The 11,503-nt window shown below is 60.0% G+C and overlaps 2 long non-coding RNA genes across 2 annotated transcripts; both read right to left on the reverse strand.

The window, feature by feature from the left end:
• Window positions 1-365: 365 nt before the first annotated feature.
• Window positions 366-2,038, reverse strand: LOC115599944. The gene is made up of 5 exons (XR_003988710.1): window positions 2,006-2,038; window positions 1,840-1,902; window positions 1,280-1,456; window positions 969-1,102; window positions 366-806 (listed from the first exon to the last, which is right to left on the reverse strand). It is a non-coding gene; the product is annotated as an uncharacterized LOC115599944 (long non-coding RNA).
• Window positions 2,039-8,863: 6,825 nt separating this feature from the next.
• Window positions 8,864-10,536, reverse strand: LOC115599942. The gene is made up of 5 exons (XR_003988708.1): window positions 10,504-10,536; window positions 10,338-10,400; window positions 9,778-9,954; window positions 9,467-9,600; window positions 8,864-9,304 (listed from the first exon to the last, which is right to left on the reverse strand). It is a non-coding gene; the product is annotated as an uncharacterized LOC115599942 (long non-coding RNA).
• Between the last annotated feature and the right edge of the window lie 967 nt (window positions 10,537-11,503).

Here is an 11,503-nt window from a genome sequence, read left to right on the forward strand (position 1 = left end):
TCTACTCCCAGGCTGTTCCTGTCCCATCATCCCCTCTCCACTCATCCCCAAGACATCCCCGTTTGTCTGTGGGGAGACCCCAAAACCAGCGACCTCTCCCCCCCTGCTCCTAGTGCTCACCGGTTCCTCCTTGTGCCCCTAGATGCTTTCCAGTGCCCTCTCCTAGTTCCCGGCACTGCCCCCAGCAGCTCCCAGTGTCCCTCAATAACTTCCAGTACCTCCCAGTGCCCCCTGCCCCATCTCGCAGAGCTGATCCCACGGCCCCAGAACTTCCATTCCTGATTTAGCAGACGCTCAGCTGGCAGGAAGTTGGTAGCTCAGCGGAGAACAGACCCCACACGTGCTGTGCCTTCCAAACGCCACATTTTATTTGGGGGACCTTTGTGACCTCTTGGTAGCTCTGCCACAACTGCAGTTTCCTCCTCTCTGATGAGAAAAGGAAAGCAACTCTGGCTCAGCTGCTGCTGGAGAAGAGCTTCAACAACTCCAGAGACACCCAGGTGACCTCCTGGAAGTGATGGAAGAGGAAGGCATGAGCTGCTTCCAGTAGGTGGGGACAGCTGGAACTGTTGGCAGTCTCTGGATGCCAGAGCAATCAGCCACCAAGAGGCTGGTTTTGAGGCACTTGCAGCACTGGCTCACGATGCCCATGAAACTGAGCTGTGCTGCTGCCATCAGCAAGGGTTCAACATGGTCAGCTGTGAGCGGGGCTGTCCCAGTGCTGGCATGCTCAGTGATGATGCTCACAAGTTGAAGGTGAAACGTTCCCCATCTTCTGCTCATCCTGGCAGCTGCCAAACAAAGCCCTGAAACCAACAAAGCAGCGCTGGGGTTAACTGGAGCTTTGCTGCCTTAAACCCTGACCCCTTCTCCCCTGAGCCTCCTTGCACCTCCCGCCCCCAGCACCAGCGTGGGCACCGGCAGCAGCCATGCTGGCAGCCCGGGGAGTTGATGAGCTCCTCTTTTACCTGCCGGGTGCTTTCCAGAGCAGTCACGGCCTCCGTCTGTGGAGCAAGAGGGTCAGGGTGGAGTTCTCAATGACATCTTCTCAGCTCCACCTTCATCACTGGCACCTTCAGTCCCCCGCTGCTGCTGTCCCCTGCTGGGGAGGTTTAATGGAGAGCGGTCTGAGGGGAGTCCTGGGTGTGGGCAGGAGGGTTTGGAGGGCACTGGTTTGGAGTGGGAGGCACTGGTTTGGAGCGGGACAGGCTAGTCGAGCCCGGAGGTGCGCATGGAGGTATGGGGGGCAGCAGCCACAGTGTGGCGTCAGTGAAGGTACCGTCAGGAAGATGGCACCAGGAGCTTGTCCCTGAGTCATCTCAGCAGCAACAGCAGAACAGAGATCGGAGGGACCATCGTGATCTTCGCTGGTGCTGCTCAGTTCCCAGGTTCTGCAAGGTCTCAGCTGCCAAGGAACGGACTCTGGGCTCAGGGTCATTCTCCAAGCTCTGGAGGGCTGCGACAGAAAGAAGGAGAGCAGTGGTGACACCTCATTGTCTGTACAGCCTGTCCTGTGCCAGCCCCATCTGTCTCTTTCCCTGGCCAGGAGGAGCAGGTGGCACCAAGGGAGCAGCTGGAAGGTGCTGCTCAGCAATCCCAGACTGGGCCGGGCTGGAAGGGACCTTAAAGATCATCCCATCCCAACCCTTGCCAGGGACAGGGACACCTCCCACCAGCCTCACCACGCTTGCAGTGAAAAACTCCTTCCTAATGTCCAGCCTAAATGTACCCCATGCGTGCCCTAAGTGCCCCTGACAGGTTCGTCCCCAGCAGCCCCCTGCCCAGGCTCTGTCCCCGGCCCCCACCAGCCCCGGCCAGCCCAGCTCTGACCCTCCTCACCATCGCACATTCCCTGCAGCTCTTCCATGTCTGAGTCCTTACTCAGGTGCCGTGCAGCAGCCCCTGTGCACAGAGCTCCCGTCAGACCTCCCTCTCCCCAGCACTGTGGCAGCACAGCCCCCAGGCCGGGGCTGCCAGGAGGGGGTCCCCGGGGGCTGTGGCTCACCCATGAACTTGACGGCCGCCAATCTCACGTCGCTCTGAGCATCCCTCAGGTATGGCAGGCAGGCATGCACGTGGTACTTCACATCCCTGTCCCGCTCCACCTGGGGAGAGCCCATGGTCACGGGGCTGGCTCAGGCCCTTCCCCGTGTGCCAGAGCAGTCCCTCAGCCCATCCCACCCCTTCCCCCCAGCCCATTCCTTTCTGCCAGACAGGGGTGCAGCCAGAGCCACAGGCAGAGGGGCCGGGGGGAACAGGTACCCTGCGTGCTGCTGGCAGGGCCCAGGTGGGCCGGGGGCTCCTGGGGCACCCAGGGTCTGGGGAGAAGAGGGGCCTCAAGAACCACCCCTGGGGGCTGTGTGCCTGAGGGAGCGGGAGGGGAAAGTGGAAAGGGAAAAATGGGAAGGGAAAGGGGGACAGAGCTCCAGGCTGTGTGTTCCGCTCTGGAGCAGGGCCAGCGAGGAACACCTGCACAACCACACCCTGGGCACATGGGGTGTCCCTTGCCCAGCCCAGGCCCTGGCACCTGGTACCTGGGGGTTGTCCTCACCAGGATCTCTGCAATCCTCATTGTCCGCTTCCTTTTGACCTCTCTCTTGAGCTTTCTCCACCCCAGGATCTTTGCACAGATGAGGAGGGCTTTGGCAGAGGCCTGCAAAGCAGCACACCATGGGAGCTGACACCACAGCTCAGAGGAGGAGACGTCTCATGCCCCGCCTCCTCTGGGCAAGGCTGCAAGCTGTCCCCAGCTACTTATGGGAAGAGGCAGCTGGGGACAGAGCCTGAAGGGGGTTCAGTGCCCAAGGCAGGCACAGGGGACAGCCACCACCTCAGGTACAGCACTCTGCCAGCCAGCACAAGAGAGATGGGCAAGAGCTGCTGAGCTGTTGCCAGGGCTTGGGCAGAGGGAAGGGCAAAGTAGGTGGTCAGCTCTGAAGTCTGTACCTGGGCCACACTCTCGGTCTCATCGTTCATTCTTAGCAAGAGGGAGAGCAGGTTCCCCTGGATTATTATCTGCATCCACCTCTCCTTTCCGCTCACCAGAGTCCCCATTGTTTCTCCAAAGAGTTCAATGGAGAGCTCCCGCACCTGGCTGGACTCCTAGAAGGAAGGAAGGAAGACAGGGTGGCTGCAGCAACAGCCTCTCCCTGTCCTTGCCCTCTGCCCCACTGCAGGGTCAGGTTCCCACATCAGCCTTACATCACCAAAGAGGAGTGGGAGCTTCTCTGCCAGCATCACAGTGATGTGGATGGCCTCCTCATCCCCCGTGGGGTGAGCTGTTAGCTTCCTGAGGAGGAGCAGGGCCTCCACCCTGAGGTCTTCAGAGTTGTGCTGCAGTCTCCCCAGGATGCAGTCCAGCACAACCCTGTCCTGCATTTTTGCTGCCTGTGTGAAGCAGAGAATTTCTGTGATGGTGGAGCAGTGGAGCAGCAGCCTGGCACAAACGCTGGGTGTGCCGAGCATCGGCCTCCCGCCCGGCTTCCCGGCAGGCTCTGCGGGCGTCTCTGCCACCCCTCCTGCCTCCTGTCTTGGGGGCTGAGGGAGAGCCAGGGAGGGCAGGGAGGACAGGACAGCAAAGGCTCTGTGGCCCCTGTTCAGCCACCTCTCTGCTGACAGCCACCTCCCTCCTTCCTCTCAGCCAGGCCCAAACCACCAGACCCAGCCCCCCAGCCCCAGGCTGCCAAGGCATCTCCACCTGACTAGGCCTTGCTCACCATCTCTGGGTCCTGTGCAACTGCCACCAAGCCCCTGACCGCCAGCAGAAGCATCCTGTCACTGCCACAGTCCAGATAATACCGGAGGAGCCGCAGATCGCCCGGCTGTTTTGCGATGTCTTGGCATCCCAGCAGCTGAAAGGACAACAGTGAAAGACGGGCAGAGCTGCAGGACCTCGGCGGTACCGTGCAGCTCCTGCTTCCCACTGCCAGCTCAGGGCCTGGGGACTGACACAGCCCATCCAGGGGGAAGCCCTGCCTGTGGACATGCAGGGGTGGCTCACTGCAGGGGTGGCTGAGCGCTGCCCCAGCAGGAAGGGCTGGAGGGCAGAGGGACTGAGAGCCGAGCCCTCTGTCCCAGCTCTGGGCACTGTCATCCCATCCCACCTGGCAGCCACCTGTGCCAGAGGGACGGCTGCAGAAGCATCTCGCAGAGGCACTGCTTACCTCAACATAAAAAGCCATGGCAAAAGTGTTTTCCTCTTCCCTCCTGCAGCTTAGCGTGAATTTCACGTGCATGAAGAGGATGAGCCGCACAAAACCTGGGCTCCTGCACATCTCTCTGGTCAGGGAAAGAAAAGCAGCACTGCCAGTGAGCAGGGCAGGCAAAGCCTGGCTGGGCTTGCCCTGCCCAGCCCAGTCAGGATAGCCCAGGCCAGGCCATGTCTTTGCCCCCGGCCCCAAACACCACTTGCTGAGAGCGCCCTGGTCTCTCCCCAGGCATGGAGCATCCCTCGCCACTCGGATCACTCCCTGGCCAGCACTGTGGCTGCAGCCTGGGGCCTGGGTGCCTGGGGACCTCTCTGCCCCTGGGCATGAGGCTTCTGAGGCTTGAGAGGGGTTCTCACCTGGCCAGCAAACTGACTCCTGCCTCCAGAGTCTCTCCTTGGAGCATCATGTCCCACCCGCCCTCCTCCTGCACCTGCTGGACATTCTCTCTACAGCCAGCAACACACAGCAGATCTTTAATGGCCTCCACTGCCTCCCTGTGTGCAGAGCAAGGTCCAGTTACACACAGAGCAGGGGCCCCGGCCGAGGGCCCAGGGGAATGGCAGGGCAAGGGGATGGCGCACCGCGAAGGGCTGGGTTGATCGTCCTCCTGCTGCTCGTCCGGCAGGGTCTGTGCAGCCCGTGCCAGCTGGTCGAGCAGGGCCATGATGAAATCTGGGTAGTAGTAATATTTCAGGCTCTCCTTACAGCGGGGAGACTGGCAGAGCCTGCGCAGGACCTGGGATGCCTGCAGAAAGGGCACAGGGATGGCTCTCAGTGCACAGAGGCTGCTGTTGCTCTGAGGGCTCCCCTGCTGATTCAGGGTAGCCCCCCTGGGCCAGCACAGTATGGTGACCCTCCCTCTGGCACCCAAATCCGGCTCCTGCCCCAGGTTTCCAGCTGCAGTGCAGGGCAGGGGGTGCAAGCAGCTCAGAAGCAGAATGCTGCCCGGAATGCTGCAGGGCTCCTCTTTGTGCTCGGGGGCCCCAGCAGCATGGGGCAGCCCCATGGGGCTGGCACAGATGGGGCTGGTGGAGGGCAGGGCCCTGCTGGCCCTGAGATGTTGTGTCCCCATGTCCTGGAGGATGGGGCTGTTTGGGGCAGGCAGGATGGGCTGTGTCTGCTTTCCTGGGGAAAAGCCCTGAAGGGTGAGCAAGCCCTGCTCTGATCACTCACAGCTGAGACGTGCTCCTCTGGTGCGGAGCCCTGGATCACACAGAGCAGCCCCTCGATGATCTTCTGCTTTTTGCTGAGTGGGGACAGCATCGCCTCCCACATAGCCACGGCAGCACTGCAAACCAGAGTGCTCTGTTAGCAGGGCTGCCTCGGCCACCATGCTGTTCCTGGGCTACAGAGTAAGTCCCCAGGGCTGTAGGGGCTCATACCTGTCACAGTGGGGACTGATCCTCAGCAGACTCCTGGCTGTGTCCTCAGGGAACCTCTCAGCCAGCACTCGAAGCAGTGACCGCAGGCTGTGACGGGCTGGGTCACTGCAGACGTGCTCCACGGTGCTGTGGATGCACCTCAGGACCTCATGTGCCTGGAGGGGACATGGGTGACTATGGTGCTGCCACTGGAGTGCAACCCTCTCCTCAGCTGCCACTGCAACTGCTGCCCTGCCCGTATCCCTCTCTGCTGCCTTGACCTGGCGGCAGACGCCCAAGACACTGGGACTTGGGAGGGAGGGAGCAGGCACAGCATGGAGGTGCTAGCATGAGGACTGGGACTCGGGACAGCCACAGAGTATCCAGGAGAGTGGGAATGGGTGAGGGGGGCACTGGAGCTCGTCTGGCCCTGGGGCTCCTTACCCTGTGAAAGGAAGGTCTCGTGCCTGACTGCATCTCCCTGACAAGGAGAGCTCTGGGCGAGTCTATGAAGATGACCAGGTCCTGCAAGAAGAAAAGCCAATGCTCTGCCCTGGGCTCTGGTGACTTTCCCAGAGGTGGCAGCTTAGCTTAGCACCTGGCAGGGCCTGGATCCTTTTCCAGGGCCTCCTGGGAACAGCAGCCAAGCCTGACTCAGCCTTCATGTCCCTGGGGTCCCTCCCAGCCTCAGGGCTCACAACTATCTACTATGACCAGGGAGGTAACCAGAGCCCCTTCCCAGTGAAGCCTCTGCTCCTTTCTATGCCACCCTCCAAAAGTGACTTCTGTACCCCTTGGGGTGAAGAAACCTCCGGGGGAGATTGCACTGGGGAAGCTGTGACCTGCTCTGGAAATGCCAGACCTGGAAGAGTTGCTCCTGCAAGAGTTGGTCACTGAGGGTGTAGGAGCAAGGGTTGAGTCCCAGACCCCTCAGCTGCTTCTGCATATCACTCAAGTTTTCCTGCAAGGAGAAGAGAAGGTTATGGGGCTCCTTTATTGATCCCTCTTACCCACAAAGACACTCTGGTTTGGTTTTTTTGTTGTTGTTGCTTGTTTTTGTTTTTTTTTCCCCAGCTTTGCCCAGACATCAGCTGTCCGGGAAAGGGATCTTTGAGCATGGGGGCAGCTGGAGCAGGCACAAGTAGGTCAGGTGGCAGTCTCTGTAGGTAGATACCTCTCCTGTCTCCTCCAGGTTGTCCAGAATGGGTGGGTCATCCTCCCCCTCCTCAGCTGATGAACAAGTCAAATATGTGCTGGAAGCAGACTCTGAATCTAAGCAAGCAAGAGAGAAGGGTGAGCTGAAGGTGCTGGCAGGAGGGGCTGAAGAGCCCCAGCCGGCCCCCAGCCACGTGCCAGCTCCCAAGGACAGAGCCAGCCCTGGGCCAGGGGGCCCAAAGAGGGGACTGTCACGGATCAGGCCAGGGATGTGGCCAACAAGCACTGCCATGCAGGAGCACAGCAAAGCAGCCAAAGGCCCCTCACTCACCTGTCTCCAGCAGCTGGGCCTTGTACAGCTCGCTTGTGGTGGGGGGATGGCTTCCTTCTCCTTCTCCTACCTTGGCCAGCTGGGGCTGGCTTGGCGGTCTCGGTTCATTGGGGAAGGAAGAGAGGCCATGGAGGTGGGATAGGGGGCTGGCTCTCTGCTCACTCCTGGGGGAGGAGGAGAGGCCATGGGGGGTGGGTATGGGGGTGGCAGTGCTGCTGGCCTCAAGGCTGCACTGCCTGTGGGGAGAGCCCGTGGGACCAAGGGGGCTGTGTGGGGGCAGGGAGAGGTCTAGGGTGGACTCTTCATGGGCCAGCCGTGGATCTCCAGGGGATGGAGGCTCCTGGGCAGCCTGCAAGGAACCAGAACCCTCAGGGTCTGGGTCGAGGCTCCCAGTAGACAGACCACAAAGGGCTGTCATGTTCCTCCACATATTCCCCTGCTGCATCCTCACAGGCCCAGCCCCAGCCCCAGCCCCTGGCTGAATACTCTCCTGGCGACCAGAAGAATCTTCTTGGTCCACTTGGCTTGTCTTGGGTGCAGACATTGCTCAGTTCTCCTCTACAGAACTGTGCTTGAGTCTGATCCCACTCTTGTCCTCCTGGACACTGAGCCAGAACCTCCCTTGCACTCGGAAGGGACCTCGGGACCCAAGGTGTCACGGGTGATGTCACAAAGGGTCCCCTTGTGACGTCACAAAGGGTCCCCTTGTGACCTGGCAACCGGGCAGGGTGTGTCCAGGTGGGTGCTGGCACATGGAATCATAGAACCATCATGGCTGGAAAGGACCTTCAAGATCACTGAGTCCAAGTGTCAGTCCTACACTACCTGAACCACCACCACCCCAAGCACCACAGCTGCCCCTTTGTTGAACACCTCCAGGGATGGAGACTCCACCAGCAAGCCTGTGCCAATGCTTCACCACTCTTTCAGTGAAGACATCTTTCTGGTCCAGTTTCTAGAAACCTGGCCTAGTGGAAGGTGTCCTTGCCCATACAGAGGGGTGGAACTGGATGACCTTTAAGGTCCCTTCCAACCCCACCACTCGGTGATTCTGTGATACTACTCTTCTCAAATCCCTGTATCAGGAAACATCTCAAGTGCCTCGTGCTTACATGGCAACAGAGCTTGCGACTTGTTTTTCACAAAAACTTCAGCTTTCTATTTGGAGAGAAAACATCAATCCCAGATCGAAACCAAGAGCTGACTTCACTGTCACTCCTATCCAGCTGACATCCCCAGAAGTTTGTATCTGCTAAAGGTGCTCTGCAACAGCAGGTGATGTCTCTCTTGCTTATGACATTTGGTTTGGGCCAGCAGGTTGTGTGATTTCTGAAGAACGGTTGAAATTCTGGACCTTTTCTAAGGGACCAAGGGAACTTGGTCACGTTAAATCTCATACAATTGGCCATGACCCATCGATCCAGGATCCTTTGCAGAGCCTCTCTACTCCCAGGCTGTTCCTGTCCCATCATCCCCTCTCCACTCATCCCCAAGACATCCCCGTTTGTCTGTGGGGAGACCCCAAAACCAGCGACCTCTCCCCCCCCTGCTCCTAGTGCTCACCGGTTCCTCCTTGTGCCCCTAGATGCTTTCCAGTGCCCTCTCCTAGTTCCCGGCACTGCCCCCAGCAGCTCCCAGTGTCCCTCAATAACTTCCAGTACCTCCCAGTGCCCCCTGCCCCATCTCGCAGAGCTGATCCCACGGCCCCAGAACTTCCATTCCTGATTTAGCAGACGCTCAGCTGGCAGGAAGTTGGTAGCTCAGCGGAGAACAGACCCCACACGTGCTGTGCCTTCCAAACGCCACATTTTATTTGGGGGACCTTTGTGACCTCTTGGTAGCTCTGCCACAACTGCAGTTTCCTCCTCTCTGATGAGAAAAGGAAAGCAACTCTGGCTCAGCTGCTGCTGGAGAAGAGCTTCAACAACTCCAGAGACACCCAGGTGACCTCCTGGAAGTGATGGAAGAGGAAGGCATGAGCTGCTTCCAGTAGGTGGGGACAGCTGGAACTGTTGGCAGTCTCTGGATGCCAGAGCAATCAGCCACCAAGAGGCTGGTTTTGAGGCACTTGCAGCACTGGCTCACGATGCCCATGAAACTGAGCTGTGCTGCTGCCATCAGCAAGGGTTCAACATGGTCAGCTGTGAGCGGGGCTGTCCCAGTGCTGGCATGCTCAGTGATGATGCTCACAAGTTGAAGGTGAAACGTTCCCCATCTTCTGCTCATCCTGGCAGCTGCCAAACAAAGCCCTGAAACCAACAAAGCAGCGCTGGGGTTAACTGGAGCTTTGCTGCCTTAAACCCTGACCCCTTCTCCCCTGAGCCTCCTTGCACCTCCCGCCCCCAGCACCAGCGTGGGCACCGGCAGCAGCCATGCTGGCAGCCCGGGGAGTTGATGAGCTCCTCTTTTACCTGCCGGGTGCTTTCCAGAGCAGTCACGGCCTCCGTCTGTGGAGCAAGAGGGTCAGGGTGGAGTTCTCAATGACATCTTCTCAGCTCCACCTTCATCACTGGCACCTTCAGTCCCCCGCTGCTGCTGTCCCCTGCTGGGGAGGTTTAATGGAGAGCGGTCTGAGGGGAGTCCTGGGTGTGGGCAGGAGGGTTTGGAGGGCACTGGTTTGGAGTGGGAGGCACTGGTTTGGAGCGGGACAGGCTAGTCGAGCCCGGAGGTGCGCATGGAGGTATGGGGGGCAGCAGCCACAGTGTGGCGTCAGTGAAGGTACCGTCAGGAAGATGGCACCAGGAGCTTGTCCCTGAGTCATCTCAGCAGCAACAGCAGAACAGAGATCGGAGGGACCATCGTGATCTTCGCTGGTGCTGCTCAGTTCCCAGGTTCTGCAAGGTCTCAGCTGCCAAGGAACGGACTCTGGGCTCAGGGTCATTCTCCAAGCTCTGGAGGGCTGCGACAGAAAGAAGGAGAGCAGTGGTGACACCTCATTGTCTGTACAGCCTGTCCTGTGCCAGCCCCATCTGTCTCTTTCCCTGGCCAGGAGGAGCAGGTGGCACCAAGGGAGCAGCTGGAAGGTGCTGCTCAGCAATCCCAGACTGGGCCGGGCTGGAAGGGACCTTAAAGATCATCCCATCCCAACCCTTGCCAGGGACAGGGACACCTCCCACCAGCCTCACCACGCTTGCAGTGAAAAACTCCTTCCTAATGTCCAGCCTAAATGTACCCCATGCGTGCCCTAAGTGCCCCTGACAGGTTCGTCCCCAGCAGCCCCCTGCCCAGGCTCTGTCCCCGGCCCCCACCAGCCCCGGCCAGCCCAGCTCTGACCCTCCTCACCATCGCACATTCCCTGCAGCTCTTCCATGTCTGAGTCCTTACTCAGGTGCCGTGCAGCAGCCCCTGTGCACAGAGCTCCCGTCAGACCTCCCTCTCCCCAGCACTGTGGCAGCACAGCCCCCAGGCCGGGGCTGCCAGGAGGGGGTCCCCGGGGGCTGTGGCTCACCCATGAACTTGACGGCCGCCAATCTCACGTCGCTCTGAGCATCCCTCAGGTATGGCAGGCAGGCATGCACGTGGTACTTCACATCCCTGTCCCGCTCCACCTGGGGAGAGCCCATGGTCACGGGGCTGGCTCAGGCCCTTCCCCGTGTGCCAGAGCAGTCCCTCAGCCCATCCCACCCCTTCCCCCCCAGCCCATTCCTTTCTGCCAGACAGGGGTGCAGCCAGAGCCACAGGCAGAGGGGCCGGGGGGAACAGGTACCCTGCGTGCTGCTGGCAGGGCCCAGGTGGGCCGGGGGCTCCTGGGGCACCCAGGGTCTGGGGAGAAGAGGGGCCTCAAGAACCACCCCTGGGGGCTGTGTGCCTGAGGGAGCGGGAGGGGAAAGTGGAAAGGGAAAAATGGGAAGGGAAAGGGGGACAGAGCTCCAGGCTGTGTGTTCCGCTCTGGAGCAGGGCCAGCGAGGAACACCTGCACAACCACACCCTGGGCACATGGGGTGTCCCTTGCCCAGCCCAGGCCCTGGCACCTGGTACCTGGGGGTTGTCCTCACCAGGATCTCTGCAATCCTCATTGTCCGCTTCCTTTTGACCTCTCTCTTGAGCTTTCTCCACCCCAGGATCTTTGCACAGATGAGGAGGGCTTTGGCAGAGGCCTGCAAAGCAGCACACCATGGGAGCTGACACCACAGCTCAGAGGAGGAGACGTCTCATGCCCCGCCTCCTCTGGGCAAGGCTGCAAGCTGTCCCCAGCTACTTATGGGAAGAGGCAGCTGGGGACAGAGCCTGAAGGGGGTTCAGTGCCCAAGGCAGGCACAGGGGACAGCCACCACCTCAGGTACAGCACTCTGCCAGCCAGCACAAGAGAGATGGGCAAGAGCTGCTGAGCTGTTGCCAGGGCTTGGGCAGAGGGAAGGGCAAAGTAGGTGGTCAGCTCTGAAGTCTGTACCTGGGCCACACTCTCGGTCTCATCGTTCATTCTTAGCAAGAGGGAGAGCAGGTTCCCC

The sequence above is a fragment of the Calypte anna genome, chromosome Z (assembly GCF_003957555.1).
Source record: "Calypte anna isolate BGI_N300 chromosome Z, bCalAnn1_v1.p, whole genome shotgun sequence".
In the NCBI taxonomy this organism is placed as follows: Eukaryota; Metazoa; Chordata; class Aves; order Apodiformes; family Trochilidae; genus Calypte; species Calypte anna.